We start from the raw sequence: 18278 nt of genomic DNA, 5'->3' as shown, positions 1-18278 counted from the left end.
GTTTTCTGGGGGAGTCTATGCAGTTCCCCACAGATTCTGGAAACTCCGCGCTGGTAGGGACCATCTTCTTCCACAACAGGCATTTGCTCTCTACCAGGCCTAGGCCAGTGAGGAGCAGCGGGCGCTGCTTTGAGGGCCGTAGAAAGACCGGTGTGCAGCGCTGGCCTTAAAAATTAGGGAACGGTTCCAGCTCAACCGTGGCTCTCCTCATCCGGCCTCAGCTACTCCAAGCAATTTTTTGGCCGTCAGGATGGCGGAGCTGGAAGAGACACGTCTCACTTGGAAGGGGCGGGTGAAAGGTGCAGGGACGGTGGACATTGCCTCCGAGCGGCATAAGACACCGGCTGGGAGTGGGTACGAGGGTGGAGGGCTGCCACGCAGGTCCCACAACGGCGACAGGAGTGGGTGCTCAAGGTTGAAGGGAGAGACAGCCTGTCGGGAGGGGGGAGAGGCGGCGCTCTGCAGAAGGGAGCGGAAATGTTGTGGAGAGGCAGCCCCTGGGTCCGCCCGGGGAGCTGGGATGCCGCGCGGGCCGCGTGCGCCCGGGAGTACTCAGGTGGCGGCTGCCCACAGGCAGTGGGGAGATACCCTCTGTGGGCAGGGTCTTGCGCCGGAACCGCCATTCCTCAGCCACAGGGGCGCCCGGTGTCTTTCTGTTTTAAATCCTGAAACTATTGACGCCCCAGGCGCAGACCGGTGTCTACAAACCAGGCGGTGAGTCTGCAGAGGGAGGAATGTGCCTGGTTTTGCTGTGGATCCCGAGCGCTCGGGCGCAAAGATTCCGAGGTGGGGGCGGAGGGGTGCACGGCACTGCGGGGTGGCGGACCTTGAGTGTGTGTGCATAACGGTGGCCGCCGAGCATACAAGCAGGAAGCTGAGCTTCAGCCTCACTTCCCCAACCCACCTCCGGGGCAAAACTGTCTCAGGGGAAATGTTTCTGCTCTCTTCTAGTCCGCAGTTTTCTTCTCCTCTGGTGATTTCATGATTCTGGAAAAAGAAAAGGAGAAAGGCTATCGAAACAATCTCTCTCTCCCCAGTTTCCAACCGAAGCCTGCATTTCTCCTTGTTACACTCCCTTGCTTCTTAGCCTCGCTTCGCTCCTAGGCCTTACATAAATCTAGCCCCAACAATCCAGGTCTTAAAACTGCGACCAGGACAAAGCGCCCCTCTAGCGCCTGATCGCCGATACACGCCCACAGACGCGCTGCTGCCGCCGGAGCCCACCGGGGCGCCTCTGTCAGCTCACGCAGGGGGCTGTCTCCTCCCTACCAGCAGGCCCACGGGTGCCTTTACCCCAAATCCCGCCGCCCCAGCCGCCCCCGGGCCAGGTACCTTGCGCCAGGCCTAAGCGGTTGTCTGTTGAGGACCCTGGGCAGGTTGCTCCTCAGTAGGCCACTAAGGCCTGTGAGGACTCCCAGGCGAAGGGGCCTAGCGGGTGGGGCCTAGGCCTTATCGCCGCTTCCTTTCCCCATCCCCAGCCCAGCGCAGTGCTGTTCCAGCCTGCGGAAAACCTCTATCTGCTACCGCATTCCTGAGATTGATCTGAGTTTTATGCCCAGAGCAGGGGTTTGGGTTGTCTCCAGCTACCTCCTCAGTATTGTTCAGACTCTCTTGGTCTGGTTGCCCAGTGGCCGTGCTTTCCCGCAGGGATCCCTGCCGGGCCAGTCTCATCTAGGTGGCCTCCTTTTCCCGCGCGCGCAGCCTGTACCCGCGACAGCCTCGGGCCTGAAAGGAGAAGAACTCCAGAGCGGTAGTTGTATAGCAGCAGTCGCTCCGCAGGAGTCTCTTATCAGAGAGTGGGATCTGGTTCCAACGCCTATCCAGTTACGATCGCCTTCTGGGGCATTTGCATTCTCTTGTCTGAAAAGGAGATCTTTGAAATCCTCGAGCTGTGCTCTACTAATAATACGTTTTCGTTCCAGACACTTTAGCTAATTACTGTCAGATAAAGTAAGGATGGCTGCATCCATGGAAGCGTTTGATTTTGTTTTAATCGAGTGTATCTGCCTTCCTACGCTTTCATCACCTCATACATTTATACAAGCCCTCTACCCCACCCTATGATTAAAGATCATCAGTAAACGGTGGTAAAGTCCTTGAAGGGGAAGTGCTGTATAGAGACATAAACGTCTGTACCTTTTTTTTTAAGGAACCACATGCTAGCCATTACAATAAATGCATTATCAAATGAAAAATGTGACAATTTTTTGAAAACTGTAAAGTGTTCTCATAACTGTTATTGTCTACACAAACATTGCTTAATGTACATATAAATATAGGCAGATAATAGATAATTTTAGTTGTAAATGCCACTGCTTATCCCGTTATCTCTCTGCTATTCAAATGGTCATTTAATTATGTAACCAAGGCCACAAACAAGTTGAAAGTTATTGTGGCTTTCTAATCAAAATGTAACAATGTAACACCACAATCAGAAGTGATTTTTCTATTAAAGCATGAAAAATCATCCTGTGATGAACTCAGCCAAAACATTTCAGGGAAATCTATTTTTTTTTTTTTTTTATTGCTCTTCTAGAAGTTTCATTTTCAATGTCAACTTACGAGATCGAGAGAGACCCACTAAATGGGTTTTTGTTAATTTGTTGGTGGTAATGGTGGTGGTGGTGGTGGGGTGTGTGTGTGTATGCGCAAGTGTGCTTTGCTTTGGTTTTTTGTTAAGGAATGTTAGAAAGCTACCCATTTTTTTAAAAGCAATTCAGAAGCAATAACATTTTAATTACGAGATGGGTGAATACGTTTTGTGCTTTCAAAGAAATGTCAACTGCGTTGGTGAGTCCTAGAAGGCATTAAACTGGTCTAATTTCTTGGGAGGTTTTTTCTTGTTGAAGGAATTTCATAAAAAGAGATTTTGAAATGCTATTTTAAGCATTTAGTTTGTTTTGCATGTGTTTGTAGGAATGCCAAATTTTCCTATATTTTATTTGGAATTGAGTTTTCTAAATTAACCAGTATTTCTCTTTCCTGGGAGAAAATTAGTCCAAATACAGTAATTTGTATTGTTCTTTGTAAATTGCAGGTCCTTGCTGAGAATGTGACTTTCGATTTCTCAGGGAGAGGGCTTCACAGCTATCTTTGTGGATCTGCCCCTCCAAAAATTTTAAAGATAAAAATGTAAATTACACTTTCTTTACCAAAACCAGTTCTGTTAATAAAACATGTCGAACAGACTGTATCTTTGTTGAATGAAAATCAATTCAATACTTTTTCAAACAAAAAACACCTAAATAAAGGACTCCTGTATACAGACATTTATTTGTACTGTTTGTGTGCGCTATTTGGGCGTGCAGTGAGCAGTTTTAACTTGAGGATTAAATTGGAATTCTGAATGCATTCCTTTTTTGTTGTTGTTGCTAGCGTGCGTTTAACTTTCCGTAGCGAAATTTCAATGTGTATAAACTTTTAAAATTGTAATCTGACTTCAGAAGAGCAGCTGCAGTCTTCGGCAAATTAATTCATTTGAACCAGAGCGACTGCCTGCTTCGTGCGGATTCTGATTTTTAGTAGAGGGGGAATAGAGAGAGAAATGTGGTTATCGCGTTCCAAGAAGCAAGAGAGATTCTTCGTGTTTCTTCCAGCGCTATCTACTCGAAACTGTCTGCTCTCAACAGTAAACCGGCTCCGTGGGATCTCAGCCTCCTAGGACATAGAAAGCTTCCTCCAAATCTCCCTGGGGGTCACGTTGGCACAAATACCTTCAAACCGTCTGAGAACGAAAAAGACTTTTCTCATTTAGAAAGAAACGTTTACTGCAGTCTTGTTTAAGTAACATGTTTAAGTAACGTCTTATCTGGCCTTCTCCGCGTCCAGCCCGGAGGTCCGGGTCTCGGTCGGCACTGGGAGAATGATCCCCAAGGTTCGGCTAGACCTTCGCTGCGTCAGCGGACGGCCGGGTCTGCGGGCCTAGCCCCCCTATTGCCCTTGGCCCTGAAGCTGCAGGGACGCCCAGCCATCACCACTGCCCCGGCGCAGTTCCGGCTCGGCTCGCCTGACCCTGCGGAGATTTGGGGGTCGGGTGGGACCGTGGGCTGCTGGCCTTGCTCAGAATCAGCCAGGGAACAGTACAGAGGGCAGAGGCACCGGACTGGTGCGGCGCGCCAGGACGCATGCCACAGGGGTCAGAAGGAGTGGCGCGCCCTAGGAACCAGGTCCAGCCTCTGGACCTCGCAGCCTCGCAGGCGTGTCAGGTCGGAGGTCTCCAGTTCGGTAGCTCCAGGTTGCAACGACTGTAAGGGCTCCGGGCCTCATTGTGCCCTGCCCGCCACTGGCGCCGCGTCTCCAAGCCAGTGCACTTAGGGCCTAGCAGTGCTGGACTTTTTCCTAGGGCATCTTTCTCCATCCGCCTGCCAAGGGCCCGGGGCCCTAGGGAAGAGGGCTAGAGTGACTTGGTCGGCCTGCACAAGGTGCACCTTTGTCCTTGAACCTGCCTCTAGGTTCTCGAACTCCCCTCCACCTCTCCGCGCTCCTATCAACCAGAGGCAAGGACCTTCTTACCTCTTGAGGTTCGCCACATCCAGAGGCCGGGCAGAGCCTCTGAGTCGGGGATCCTAAAACGCGCGCGCTCTTCCGCCTGCAGTCCTCCTCTCCCTCACTGCTAGTCTTTTACCCCTCGTAGCCCCTTGGTCTTTGACGGAGCCCATTTTACTCTCCCACCCCTTTTCCTTTATGCCCTTCCCCCACTTCCTTTCTTCCTCACCTCCTCCCCCATCTCCTCAGTTTCCTTTCTCACTGTTTCCACTCCTCCCCACCTGTTTTCCTCCTACCTATTTTCTCACTCTTCCCCTCATCTTGTTTAATTCCCCCCTTTTCCCTACCTTCTTACCCCCTCCACTCTGATGCTCTCAGGTTTTTTGATCGTGGCCCCTGCAGATGTTTGATGTGAAGGGAATCAGGGCAGCACAGGAGGGCTTCGGCGAGGTGGGGTGAGACTAACTGAGCAAGACCTCACTCCTGAGCCCCACATTCCTTCCCCCATCCCACCCCTCTGCTTCTGACCCTCAGGGCTGCTCAGGAGAATGTCCGTGCACCCCTTTGCTTGTGAAAGGGAAGCTACTCTGTGCCCTGCTCCAACTGGTAAGACCTCTCCCACCTCCCAAGCCCCCACTCCCCAGTAGCCTCAGCAGTGGGCCCTAGCTGGTCTGTGGGGCTCCAGGTGGCAGGCTTGGCTGCCCTGCCCATGGAAATCCCCACTCCAGGCAGATCCTGAGGAGCCTCCATTTCCTTCTATTGTGGCAGTCTGAAGAGAACCAGAGCAGAGCTGGAGGTGACCATGAGGCCTGGGCCCCAGGCATAGCTGAGAGTAGATGGGGGCTCCCAGACCAGGAATGCCCGCCCCTACTGCACCACACACAAGTGAGAGCAAACTGACCTTCCTTTCTTTCCCAACAGCCCCACTTTAGACTGGGGGTTGTATTGTCTTGAGATCACCCCAACTGGAAGGTGTCTCAGAGATCGCCTTAAAATGCAGGGGCCAAATCTAAGAGAAAAGAGTGGGGTCCTTGGCTTCTCACACCAGCCAAGGACTGAGCACTCTAGCTGCTCTGGGTCCACCAATAATCTCCTACCTTTTCCCTAACTGGGGCCAGTGGGGGGCACTGAGTCACTGGCCTCCTGAGAGGAGACTAACTCTCATGCATTCTCCCCTGGGAGCTGGGCTCCCCAGATGCGTGGCAGGCAACCAGCTAGCCACCCTCTACCCTTTACCTTCCAGCTGCAACCATAGTTTTGAGATTGGTGGCAGTTTCATCTCCTGAGAAATATAGGTTTCCTTCCAGTAGGTGGATAGAGACATGATACAGATATTTCTACAGACTTGTCTTTCTCCTTGAATGAAGAGGAAAGTGCTTTCCTGTGTGAACACATTAGTGAGTGCACATGTGGATGGGCATGGGGAAGAAGGCACTCAGGACTGCCCATAAATGTAGACTCCACATTAGGGCTCTGCTGTTTCAGATCATGTGGTCATTAACACAGGGCTAGCCAACGCTCATTCTAAATTCTCTCCCTCCTTTCCCCTCTCCCCCAACAATAATGTGAATTACTGGTAGTGACATGAGATTTGGAGAGAAATGTTTATATGATCCAAGATGAAAATTAAGTTCCATGACTATCAGATGCACTATTTCTATAAGGCAATTTATGGGATCATTACAATTAGTCTTGTACAAAGTGGTTCCATAAGGTCCTGTGTAAGCTGTAGTCAGAGAAGAGGGAATAGATTTTATTACCAGAGTTGTAATGACTCTGTGTGTTGTTGAAAGTAATAAAACTACATTGAAATATTCTGAAATTTAGACTTTTAAAAACTCCATGTGTCATGCCCTCCACATTAGTATAGTAGAAGGGTGGCCCGTGTGTATATATATGTATGTATTGTGCCCCCACATGAGGGAGCATGTACCCAGGCAGATGTGAATATCTTATACCTCCCACAACTGGTAAGTCAGTAAGCACGCATGTGAGTGGCTGTAGACAGGTCTCCTGAGCATTCATGTGCAAGGGTTGCCCTGGTGACACCCTCCTCTGCAAGGAGACTCCATAGGTGAGGAGGTTGGGTTTGGGATGGGGCCCAGGGAGATGTTGCTTTCTCTAAGTCATAATCATACCTCATGCCTCTGTCTTGGGCTGGAGCACTGGCCCTGTAGTCCACCAGATCTAGGTGTGGAGTCCTGCTGTTTTTGTAGTCTTGTGACTTTGAGCCAGTCCTTCAACCTCGTTAAATGGCAGTTTTCTCACTTACAAAAGAAGATAATAACGGTGTGGACTTTATAAGCCTGCCTTTAGGATTAAGAAAAGCACTGACAAAGAGTTCCGCACCTATGCCAGGAGAAACGGTTCTTGCGGTGGCGGCTGGGGCTGAGCAGAGATCTGCGGAGAGTGGGGTTCCCAGGTGCTCTCTTTTCCCACTTACAGAAGCATTATTTAATTGTCCATCAAATTTTGTGTTTTTTGGGGTCTTCAAACAAGGAGACTAATTCTCTTAATCATTAGTTTTAGGAAATATTCTCAGAATGACCAGCAGCCTCCTCTCAGCCTCCCCACTCCCCCAGTAGACACTCCCCACCCTCTGAAGCTAAAGCAGCCGCAAACAAAACCCGCACTCCAACCCAGCTTCCCATTCCTACAAATGCATCATTTTTAGCTGCTGTAAACAAATCCCTGAGGTCCCATGTCATTGTTACCGTGTTGAGATAAAGATCTGACCAATTAGCGTCCCTGCTGGAATGCAAATAAATCAGCTGCTGGGGACCTGCCCTGGCGGTAGGTGTCCCTCTCTCACCCAGGCCTCGCCCTGCACTAAACTGTGCCCTCTCTCCTTTTCCCTCTGCGGTGGGTGAGAGCATCTGGCCATTGGATTTGCCTGGTTTCTTATCTCTCCGCTTGGCCCCACACCTGCTGTGTGATTTTAGGCAAGTCACTTACCCTCTCTGAGCCTGTTTCCTTTCCATAAAGGAGTTAATGGTGACTACCTTTTAGGGTTGGTAGTGAGCGGCTGTAACAGTAGAAATAATACAGCTGACAACAATAACATTAGCAATCCCATCACCAATGACCATATGGACAGTACCAGCTACTGTTCATGGCTTCTCTACAAGCACCAATGGGCTCAGAGGTAAAGAGCCTCCCCTCCCCACCCAGCTCCCACATAAACTGGCAGACCATGGTCAAGAGACTTCTACTGTGCTGGGAGAGTTCGCTGTCTCATTGGGTATGAAGATCCCAGAACATCGCCAGGCTGCTGTAAACTCTTGCTAAGTGTCCGCCATTGTTACTGCTTCTGCTTCTTGCAGCAGCTCTTGTCTTTGGCCCTATTAATATAACCATTTCAGAGGAGGGAACTGAGGCTCAGAAGGGTGAGGTAAATTGCCCAAGGTTGTTAAAATTCCTTGCCTTGAACACTCAGCTTCCTCTCTTCCCCCTTCTGCTTCCCCTGCGCCGCGCAGGGACTGCCTGCCCAGGCGCAGTTCTCTCTACTCTGCGAATTCCTGCTCCCTACTCAACAGCCCTCCCCCTCCTCAAATCTTCCTGCGAAGCCCTAACGGTGGTTCACAGCCCCCGAAAAGAATGTGCCCCGGTGACAGGATTGACTGGAAGCTGCCTTGAAAATAAACACGGCCGGACGGTGGGGCGGAGCTTCCTCTAGCCACCTCCCCTTCCCTCCTACGTGAGCAGTTTCCTTTCTCCCCACCTCCGTCCTTCGCTTTCTATTCAGTATGGGGCTGCCAGCCCTCGTCCCCGCCTTCCGAGGTGCCTACTGTCAAGTTAACACTAATCATGATAGTAAACTTTCCACCGGTAAACAAAGCGTTCCACACAAAGGTCTCTTCCGATCGCTATATCCCTAGGAGACAAGTATCACCGCCCCTCCTGCCCCATGTAAGAGCCTTGGACATTGAGGCCCCAGAAATAAAATTATTTGTCCAAGGTCTCGAAGCAAGTAAGAAGTGGGTGCAGGACGCCTCTGCTCCACGCCTGGGTGGGCTGGAGACAACGTCCTGCCCCAGTCAGACTCCGGGAACCACGACTCCACGGCCATCCGGCTCCAGGGAGGCGTTTTTCCAAATGCCCCCGCCTCCCCCTGCGACCCCCGCAGGGTTGACCTATTGTCCCGGAGGCCTCGCTCGCCTCCTCCTGGGCGGCATCTGCAACCCCGACACCAGAGCAGGGCCCGCTGGGAGCCCACTGTTGGGTCCCTGGGAATAGGTCACAGGGCTTTCTGAGGAGGCTCCCCTCCTGCCTCTGTCCCAACCTCTCAGACCACTCTGCCGACGCTCTCGGGAGAAGTAGGAACTTCCCACTGGAAAGCAACCCCCCCTGAGCCCGGCGGGGCCGGGAATGCGCTGGAGCTAGGCTTCAGGCCTTGGCAGCCAGGCGCCCCAGAATCTGTGCAAGTGGCTGCATCTCGGGGAGGCACCGTGCGCTTGCTGGAGCAGAGTTGTGGATTCAGATTCTGTCTCCATGGGTCTCCAGACAAATTCTGTAACCTCTCAGAGGTTTTTGCTTTTCTGATTTGTGGAACTGGGAGTACTAGAAGTATCTACCTCTTAGGTCGCCTGAGGATTCAAGGAAATTACCTCTGTGAAGCACTTAGCGTGGTGCCTGGCACAAGAAACGCCCAATAAATGTTAGTTTATTATTACGAAGCCCAGGACAAGTGGAGGCTGATTTTTTTCCGTTTGGGGTGTGAGCTCTGTGTCCCTGCTCGCACGGAGGCTGCCGATGTGACCAGGTGGCGCTCTTTGAGGCCGCGGCTGGCCACGGGGAGAGAGGAAGAGTTTTTGAAGAGCCGGGTCTCCCCAGTTACTCTGTTTGGGGCGGGTCCCGGCGGTTACGTTAATGTGAGCTGCGGCCGCCCGGCGACCTCGCTATGTGCGTCTGTCCTGAGCCGCGTGCGTGTCACGGCCTGGGAGTGTTAGGAGCCAGGTCCCCGTTGACGTGCTTAAGGGGACCTCACCTGCGCCTGGTTTAGATTTCGGCCGGGACAAGAACCTCAGATTCACCTGACGGATGCGTGGCCTCCACACTGTGTACACAAACCCCAGCGAGGCTGGAGTCCCGGGTGCTCGGCCTCCGGTTCATCGAACAATTTGCACTATTAATGGTTATTTTATTTATATCGTTAGAATTGTTCCCCCGGGTCTGTTTACACCAAGCGTCTGGCCGTCCCGGCCGCAGTGTTTGGACAGAGGATTATACTAATGGATAGCAAGCTAGGAGGGGAGAAGAAGGCGCGGCTGGAAACGGGGCTCCAGGACATCGCGCCGGGTGGGCCTGGAGGGAAAGGGGAGCGGGCCTCTCCCAGGCTCGACCTCTGACCTTAGAAGGGAAGGAAACTTGTCTGCCGCAATTGGAAACCTTGGCCTCCAGAGCGGTGGAGGCTGACTGCTCCCGGACCCCTACCCCTCTTCTCTCTAGGCGGATATCAAACTCGAGGTCGTCTTGCTTGGGTGAGCGCGCGTCAACAAGTAAACAAGACCAGGAGCTACCAGGATGGCTGCCGCTTTGATTTCTTCGCAGTCGGTGGCGGCCGGCTTACTGCTTCGGCCTCCAAATCCGGATTAGGGCCAAGCCCCGGGCGCCTGGCGGCCGGCAGGGTTGGAGCTGCCTTCAAAGGGCGGCCGCCCAGAGAGTGCGCACCTCCGGGAGCTGGAGAGGCCTTGCAGTGCCCGGCGCAAGGTGCGCACACGCTCACCCCCAGCTTGCCCGGGAACAAAATGCGACCCGCGCACCGATCCAACGCAGTGGAAAGGCCGCCATCTGGCAACGGGCGAGTTGTCTAATGGCGCCCAGGACCAACGTAGGGTTTCATGGATCTCAGCAGCCTTCAGTTTGAAAATACTAGGCCTGGAATTCCTGACTTTGGAGACAAGTGTCTTTGCTACAGGGCTAGGGGCTGATGCGTGAATGTAGCTAATCATTTAGCAAGGGTTTACTACGTGCCAGACACCGTGCCTAGCGCTTTTACTCTCCACATAATCGTAGGAACGATTATCCCTTTTTACAGAAGAGAAAACAGGGGGCTTCGGTAACTTGAGCAAGATCTCACAGCTAGTAAGTGGTAGAGCCAGGATTCTAGCCACATTGTCTACAGACATAGGGCGGTGTTTCTCACTGTTTTGTGGTTTGAGCACTTGCTTGGGATCCTCTCCCCAGATACGTGTGACCCTTTGCCAACAATTCCAGGGGCTTCAGGGAACCTCCTAGGTCCTGTTATACAACTCGCATTTGATTTCACGTTAATTTTGAACACAGAATAAGAAGGTAGTACTTTTTGTTTTACAACTGAAGGTTCCCGAAGCTCAGAGGGGTAGTCACTTGCTCGAAATTACACTGCTGGTAAACGTGGAGTTAGGCTTTCGGGTTTTTGAGAAGGTTTTACCTTCGCAAGCACCACTTCTCCAGTCTCTCCAGACCCTGAAGTTCGCCTTTTCCTTCCCGCTTGGCTCGCTATCTCCTCTCTGGCAGGAGGACGTGGGACCAGCCCTTGGGAGGATCTGGGGTTCTTGCGGGGCCTCTGGGAGGTGATCGGCTGGCGGGGGCGCAGCTCCAGACCCGGGTTGCCCTGTGCTCTGCGGACCGTGCTGCCACAACGCGCGCTCGGGTGAACGGTTTATCTAAAGACAACTTCTGTTTCTCGTTCGCGGTCTGGAGTTGCCCTGCAGCCAGCAATGAAAAATGCGCCTTTTCCCGAGACTCTGGCGCTGGTGATTTATGTGGGAACGGTACTCGCTCGCGAGGCCTGGGCTGCTCAGCCTGGCCTAGAGGGTGGAGGGCTGGGGTGCCCGCCCTTCCAGCGCCCATTTTTACGGCGCCCCTTCCATCCCTACCTCCAGGACATTTTACAGCCGCTACCCCAGGAAGCCCAGCGCTTTATCGCGGTAAAGTAAACACCATTATCCTAGGTCCATTAACACGGAGATTTCGGCGTTGTAAATAGACCGCGTGAGGGAGAAGGGCAGCCCCCGCGAACTCCCTTGTAAAACGGTGAAGGTTCTGTAAGATTTATGGCTGCTGATTGGCCCCGCAACCTTCTAAGAAATCCCAGGCTTGGCCAAAGCCAGAAGATGGGGCATTCCCCCTAACCTAGAAATCTCGCCCTGAGTGTTAGGACTGCAAGGGTAAGGGGTCCTCAGGACGTGTCTGGCTCAGTCATTAATTTTCTTTAAGTCACAAGCCTAGGAATGCCGATTCCTTTCCGGCCGTGGATGCAAAGATAAACTCTTAACAGGAGCTGCCAGCCCAACCATCAGGATGCTTGTGTTCAGGCTTCTTTCTCATTTGTAAACTGGATAGTGCTTTCAGCAGCTACTTTAGGAGTCTATAAAGCGGAGGGACTTGTAATTGGTGGGCACTGCCCAAACACCCATTAAGCCAAGACAGGCATTTGGCCGGCTTGTTTGGCATTAGTTTTTGTTTTGTTTTTTTTTTTTTTTTTGAGACGAAGTCTTGCTCTGTCACCCAGGCTGAAGTGCAGTGGCGCGATCTCGGCTCACTGCAAGCTCCGCCTCCTGGGTTCACACCATTCTCCTGCCTCAGACTCCCGCACAGCTGGAACTACAGGCACCCGCCACTACGCCTGGCTAATTGTTTTTTTTTGTGTGTGTGTTTTTAGTTGAGACGGGGTTTCACCGTGTTAGCCAGGATGGTCTTGATCTCCTGACCTCGTGATCCTCCCGTCTCGGCCTCCCAAAGTGCTGGGATTACAGGCGTGAGCCACCGCGACCGGCTGGCATTACTCCTTTAGCCTCTCTTTCCAAAATGATATGGCCACCCTATTTATTCTTGTGCCAGCCTGTAAATATGAAATCAAGTAGAGATGATGGTGCTGGCACAAGATTGGGCAGTCCTAGTTCTCCACCTCTCTGGGTTTCTATTTCTGATGAATATTTTGTGAATGGTTCCAGGAAGTTTCTGCTCATCTGCAGAGTGGTTTTCTTAACCCCTCAAGTCAATATTTATATTAAACAGTGGATTCTGAACTAGGAAGGGTGGCTCAGTTTACTTGGGAAAACAAAGGGATAAGTTGTCCAGGCCCAGGGAAGCTGCAGGAGAACCCAGCCTCTCCTAACCCTTGCCAAAATCACTTTCAGGACACAGTCTGTGCCCAGAGTGGCTCCTTCTTTATCCCTGATTACTCTGAAATTCTGGTGCAGTCCACCAGCTGGCTGAAAGGTTGGGTTCTGGGGAGGAGCAAGAGAGAGAAAACAGAGAGCAGGGTTGCCAGAAATTGTTTTCTGGCAGAACTGGCTCTGCCTAGAGCAGGACTCTTTACACTTTTTGTGTGCATGCCAAGGACCCCGTTGGCACTCTGGTGAAGCCTATTGACACTCCCCCAGAATAATATTTTTAAATGTATAAAATAAAATACAGAGATCACAAAAGAAACCAATGACATTAAAATACAATTATAAAAATATATTTTTAAAAATAATGATATGGTAATATACATAATTCTTTATTATTTGATTAAATAACAAAATCTAGTGACAGATCTATCTAAACAAAAACCATAATTTCAAAGCAGTGATGAGTGTAAATAGAATTTCAAGGTATCTGCCGTAGCAGTAATGTGCTCTAACAATATCAACGATTTCTGCTTGTAGCAGAGTCACAGGTACTACTAATACTACTGGGTTTGTTGCCTATATCAAAAGACATTCAGAAGAAACGCTAGGCAGGATGCAGTGGCTCTTGTCTATAATCCCAGCATTTGAGGAGGCCGAGGTGGGAGGATCCTTTGAGCCCTGGAGTTCAAGTCCAGCCTGGGGAACCTAGTGAGATCCCATGTGTACAAATAATAAAATAAAATAAATTAGCTGGGCATGGTGGCATGTACCTGTGGTCCCAGGTATTCAGGAGGCTGAGGTGAAAGGATCACCAGAGCCCAGGAGGTCAACGCTACAGTGAGCCATGATTACTGCACTCCAGGCTGGGTGACAGAGTGAGCCCCTGTGTCAAAAAAGAAAGAAGAGAGAGAGAGAGAGAGAGAGAGAGAAGGAAGGAAGGAAGGAAGGAAGGAAGGAAGGAAGGAAGGAAGGAAGGAAGGAAGGAAGGAAGGAAGGAAGGAAGGAAGGGGAGACAGAAAAAAAGAAGGAAGGAAAGAAAGAAAGAAAAATATTAACTTCTAGTTACAGCTAATAAAAATAAAAAGGATATACAGGTACCTCATTTTATTACACTTTGTTTCATTGTGCCTCACAGATAATGCATTTTTAACAAAGTGAAGGTTTGTGGCAACCCTTCATTGAGCAAGTCTATTGGTGGCATTTTTCCAAAAGTGTGTACTCACTTCAGGTCTCTGGGTCACATTTTGGTAATATTTGCAATATTTCAAATTTTTGGATTATTCTTCTATCTGTTATGGTGATCTGTAATCAGTGATCTTTGATAATACTATTGTAATTGTTTTGGGGTACTATGAACTGTGCCCATATAAAACAGTGAGCTTTATCGATAAATGTTGTATATGTTCTGTCTGATCCACTGATGGCCATTCTGCCCTCCCCTCCTCAAACCTTCCTATTCCCTGAGGCACAACACTATTTAAATTGGGCCAATTAATAACCCTACAATGGCCCGTAAGTGTTCAAGTGAAAGGAAGAGTCGCATGTCTCTCTTTAAATAAAAAGCTAGAAATTTGACTAAGCTTACTGAGGAAGGCATGTCCAAAACTGAGACAGGCTAAAGCTAGGCCTCTTGCACCATTTAGACAAGCTGTGAATGCAAAGGGAAAGTTGTTGAAGGAAATTAAAGTGCCACTTCAGTGAACATACAAATGACAAGAAAACAAAACAGCCTTATTGCTGATATGGAGAAATTTTGAATGGTCTGGATAGAAGATCAAACCAGCCACAACATTCCCGTAAGCCAGAGCCAAATTCAGAGCAAGGCCCTAACTCTTTAATTCTATGAAGGTGGAGAGAGGTGAGGAAGCTGCAGAAGAAAAGTTGGATGCTAGTAGAGGTTGGTTCATGAGGTTTAAGGAAAGAAACCATCTCCGTAATGTAAAAGTGCAAGGTGAAGCAACAAATGCTTATGCAAAAGCTGCACTAAGTTATTCAGAAGACCAAGCTAAGATAATTGATGAATGTGGCTACACTAAACAGCAGATTTTCTTTCTTTTTTTTTTTTTTCTTTTTTTTTGACATGGAGTCTCGCCCTGTTGCTCAGGCTGGAGTGCAATGGCGCAATCTCTGCCCACTGTAGCCTATGCCTCCCATGTTCACACAGCAGATTTTCAATGTAGATAAAACAGCCTTCTCTTGGAGGAACAGACCATGGAGGACTTTGATCATGAGAGAGCAGAAGTCAATGCTTGCCTTCAAAGCTTCAAAAGACAGGCTGACTGTCTTATTAGGGGCTAATTTAGCTGGTGACTTTAAGTTGAAGCCAATGATCATTTGCCATTCCAAAAATCCTAGGGCCCTTAAGAATTATGCTAAATCTACTGGCCTGTGCTCTGTAAATGGAACAACAAAGCCTGGATGACAGCACATCTGTTTATAGCATGGTTTACTGAATTTTTTTTTTTTTTTTTTGAGATGGAGTTTTGCTCTTGTCATCCAGGTTGGAGTGCAATGGCACAATCTCGGTTCACTGCAACCTCCACCTCCCGGGTTCAAGCAATTCTCCTGCCTTAACCTCCTGAGTAGCTAGGATTGCAGGCATGTGCCATCACGCCAGGCTAATTTTGTATTTTCAGTAGAGACAGGATTTCTCCATGTTTGTCAGGCTGGTCTTGAACTCCCGACCTCATGCAATCTGCCCACCTCAGCCTCAGTTGAGATCTGCTGCTCAGAAAAAAAAAAAAAAGAAAAAAATTCAAAATATTACTGCTCATTGACGGTGACCTGTTCACCTAGAGCTCTTACGGAGAGGCACAAGGAGATTAATGTTATTTTCATGTCTGCTAACACAGTATCCATTCTGTGGCCCATGGATCAGGGATTAATTTCCATTTTCAAGTCTTATTTAAGAAATTCATTGTCTAAGTCTATAGCTGCCAATATATAGTGATTCCTCTGATGGATCAGAGCAAAGTCAATTGAAAACCTTCTGGAAAGGATTCACCATTCTAGATGCTGTTAAAAACATTTGTGATTCATGAGAGGAGGTCAAAATATCAACATTAACAGAAGTTTGGGATAGGCTGATTCCAAGCCTCACGGATTACTTTGAGAGGTTCAAGACTTTGGTGAGGGAAATAACTGTAGATGTGGTGGAAATAGCAAGAGAACTGGAATTAGAAGTGGAGCTATGACTAACCTGCTGCAGTCTGAGGATAGAGCTTGAATGGATGACACGTTGGTTCTTATAGATGGGCAAACAAAGTGGTTTCTTGGCCAGGCGCGGTGGCTCACGCTTGTAATCCCAGCACTTTGGGAGGCTGAGGCGGGTGGATCACGAGGTCAGGAGATCAAGACCATACTGGCTAACACGGTGAAACCCCGTCTCTACTAAAAATACAAAAAAACTAGCTGGGTATGGTGGAGGGCACCTGTAGTCCCAGCTACTCGGGAGGCTGAGACAGGAGAATGGCATGAACCCAGGAAGGTGGAGGTTGCAGTGAGCCGAGATCGCACCACTGCACTCCAGCCTGGGCGACAGAGTGAGACTCCATCTCAAAAAAAAAAAAAAAAAAAAAAAAAAAGAAAGTGATTTCTTGGGATGAAACCTGTTCCTGGTGAAGATGCTGTGAACATTGTTAAAATGACAACAAAGGATTTAGAATATTCCGTAAACTTAGTTGGCAAAGCAGTGGCAGGATTTGGGAGGATGGCCTCCAATTTTGAAGGAAGTTACTGTAGGCAAAATGCTATCAACCAGCATTGCATGCTGCAGAGAAACCTTTTGTGAAAGGAAGAGTCAATTGATATGGCAAACTTGATTGTTGTCTTCTTTTAAGAAATCGCCACAGCCATGCCAGCCTTCAGCAGCCACTGCCTTGATCAGTCAAAAGCCCATCAATGTTAAGGCAAAAACCTCTACCAGCAAAAAGACTATGACTTGCTGAAGTCTCAGATGATCGTTAGCATTTCTTTATAGCAATGAAGTATTTTAAAATTAAGGGATGTACAATCCTCTTGCACACTCAGTAGACTATAATATAGTATAAACATAACTTTCATATGCATTGGGAAACAAAAAAATTTATATAACTCACTTTATTGCACCCTTAGTTTGATTGCGGTGGTCTGGAACAGAATCTACAACATCTCTGAGGTATGCCTGTATTTTTTCCTTTTTAAGTTCATGGACTTAACTAAGGTCTTGGATTTGGTCCTCAGATCCCTTGGGAGTTCATAAACTGCCAGGTGAAGAACCTGTGGTCTAGGATCAAAACCTAGACCACTTCATCTGAAAGAGTGATCTTTGGGTCATCTGCATCAGAATCTTCTAGGGGTGTTTGTTAGAAGATTATTGAATCCCTTCTCCTTCTAAGACCTCTTCTGTGGGTAGATTCAGAGAGCTGCATTTTCATCTTAATGCTCAGAGGATCTTTTTTTCATACAAAAGTGTAAGAATCACTGCATCTGATCCTCACGGATTAGCATCAGCACTTTGGTTGGCTGCTTGGATGATGAAAGGAAGATCTCCTTGGAGAGCTGGGAGGTGGGTAGGAAAGCAGGGATTCTGGGCTCTTCTGTGGAGACTGCTTGGAGGTGGTGTACGTGACATTGGTGGGCACAGCAGGTGAGGCATGTGAGAATAGCAGAGAAGGAAGTGGAGATGGGGCATCTTGGTGAAGGTTCCCAAAGTGCTGGCCAAGGCTCTGAAAAGACTTCAGGAATTAACTGAAATTAATCCTGTATTTAATCTGAGTCCCCATTCCCTCCTTAATATTACATTTTACACGCAAGAAGAGAAACTTGTTGAAGACCACATTGTTTGTGGAAGAGGTAGTCCACTAGACTTAAATGCCAAGTTTAATTCTTACACTTGGTAGTGCTGAGTTTAGAGGGTAACCACATGGTCAGTGGCAAGGCGGATATAACTTTTTCTTCCTGAAGCACTGGCTTCCATTTGCTTTCAGGTGTTCCTAAGTTCTGTGATCTTTTACAGAGTCTTCCTGAGTTGGCATATTTGGAGCTTTCACTCAATGAGTAATTACTTGCCATGGACCAGGTGTTGACCTAGATGCAATGGAAGCTACAGAAATGAAAACAAGAAATGATCACTACTCCTCAGGAATTTTCAGATAGATTCTCTGATCACTATCAGTTGTTTTGTTTTGTCTTGTTGTGTTGTGTTTTTTTGAGACAGGCTGAAGTGCAGTGGCATGATCATAACTCACTGCAGCTTCAACTCTTGGTTTCAAGTGGGAGCCTGGCTAATTATTATTTTTTTCTGTAGAGATGAGAGTCTCATTATGTTGCCTAGGCTGGTCTCAAACTCCTGAGCTCAAGCAATCCTCCTGCCTCAGCCTCCCAAAGTGCTGGGATTATAGGCATGAGCCACCATGCCTGGCCTAAACACTGTCAATCTTAAGTAACCGTGATAATCATTAATTCTTTTGATCCAGGCCTAATGTGATATTTGTGCAATTGCCAAGGCCAAAGTCTTATTGGAAGGGAGGAGAAGAGTTTTTAGTGTATTGATTAATTGGGGACCTGTCTTCTCTGTTGTAATAGGTAACTAGTTAGACCACGAGCTTTGATGAACACTATTATGATGTTAAAGTGTTGAACAAAGTGGGGCTTGTTCCAAATGTTAAGAAATGGGTAAGATACACCCAATAGGATACTTGAAGATAGCTATGA

The 18278-nt window shown here is 48.8% G+C and overlaps 1 long non-coding RNA gene across 1 annotated transcript; it reads left to right on the top strand.

Annotated features, from left to right (window-relative positions):
* Nucleotides 1–549: 549 nt before the first annotated feature.
* Nucleotides 550–5369, top strand: LOC112632071. The gene is made up of 5 exons (XR_003121248.1): nt 550–714; nt 3038–3132; nt 3597–3911; nt 5020–5091; nt 5254–5369. It is a non-coding gene; the product is annotated as an uncharacterized LOC112632071 (long non-coding RNA).
* Nucleotides 5370–18278: the final 12909 nt, after the last annotated feature.

Source organism: Theropithecus gelada, chromosome 9 (genome assembly GCF_003255815.1).
Source record: "Theropithecus gelada isolate Dixy chromosome 9, Tgel_1.0, whole genome shotgun sequence".
Lineage (NCBI taxonomy): Eukaryota > Metazoa > Chordata > Mammalia > Primates > Cercopithecidae > Theropithecus > Theropithecus gelada.
Note: the sequence above shows the minus strand (reverse complement) of the source record. Positions and strands in the feature narration are given on the sequence as shown.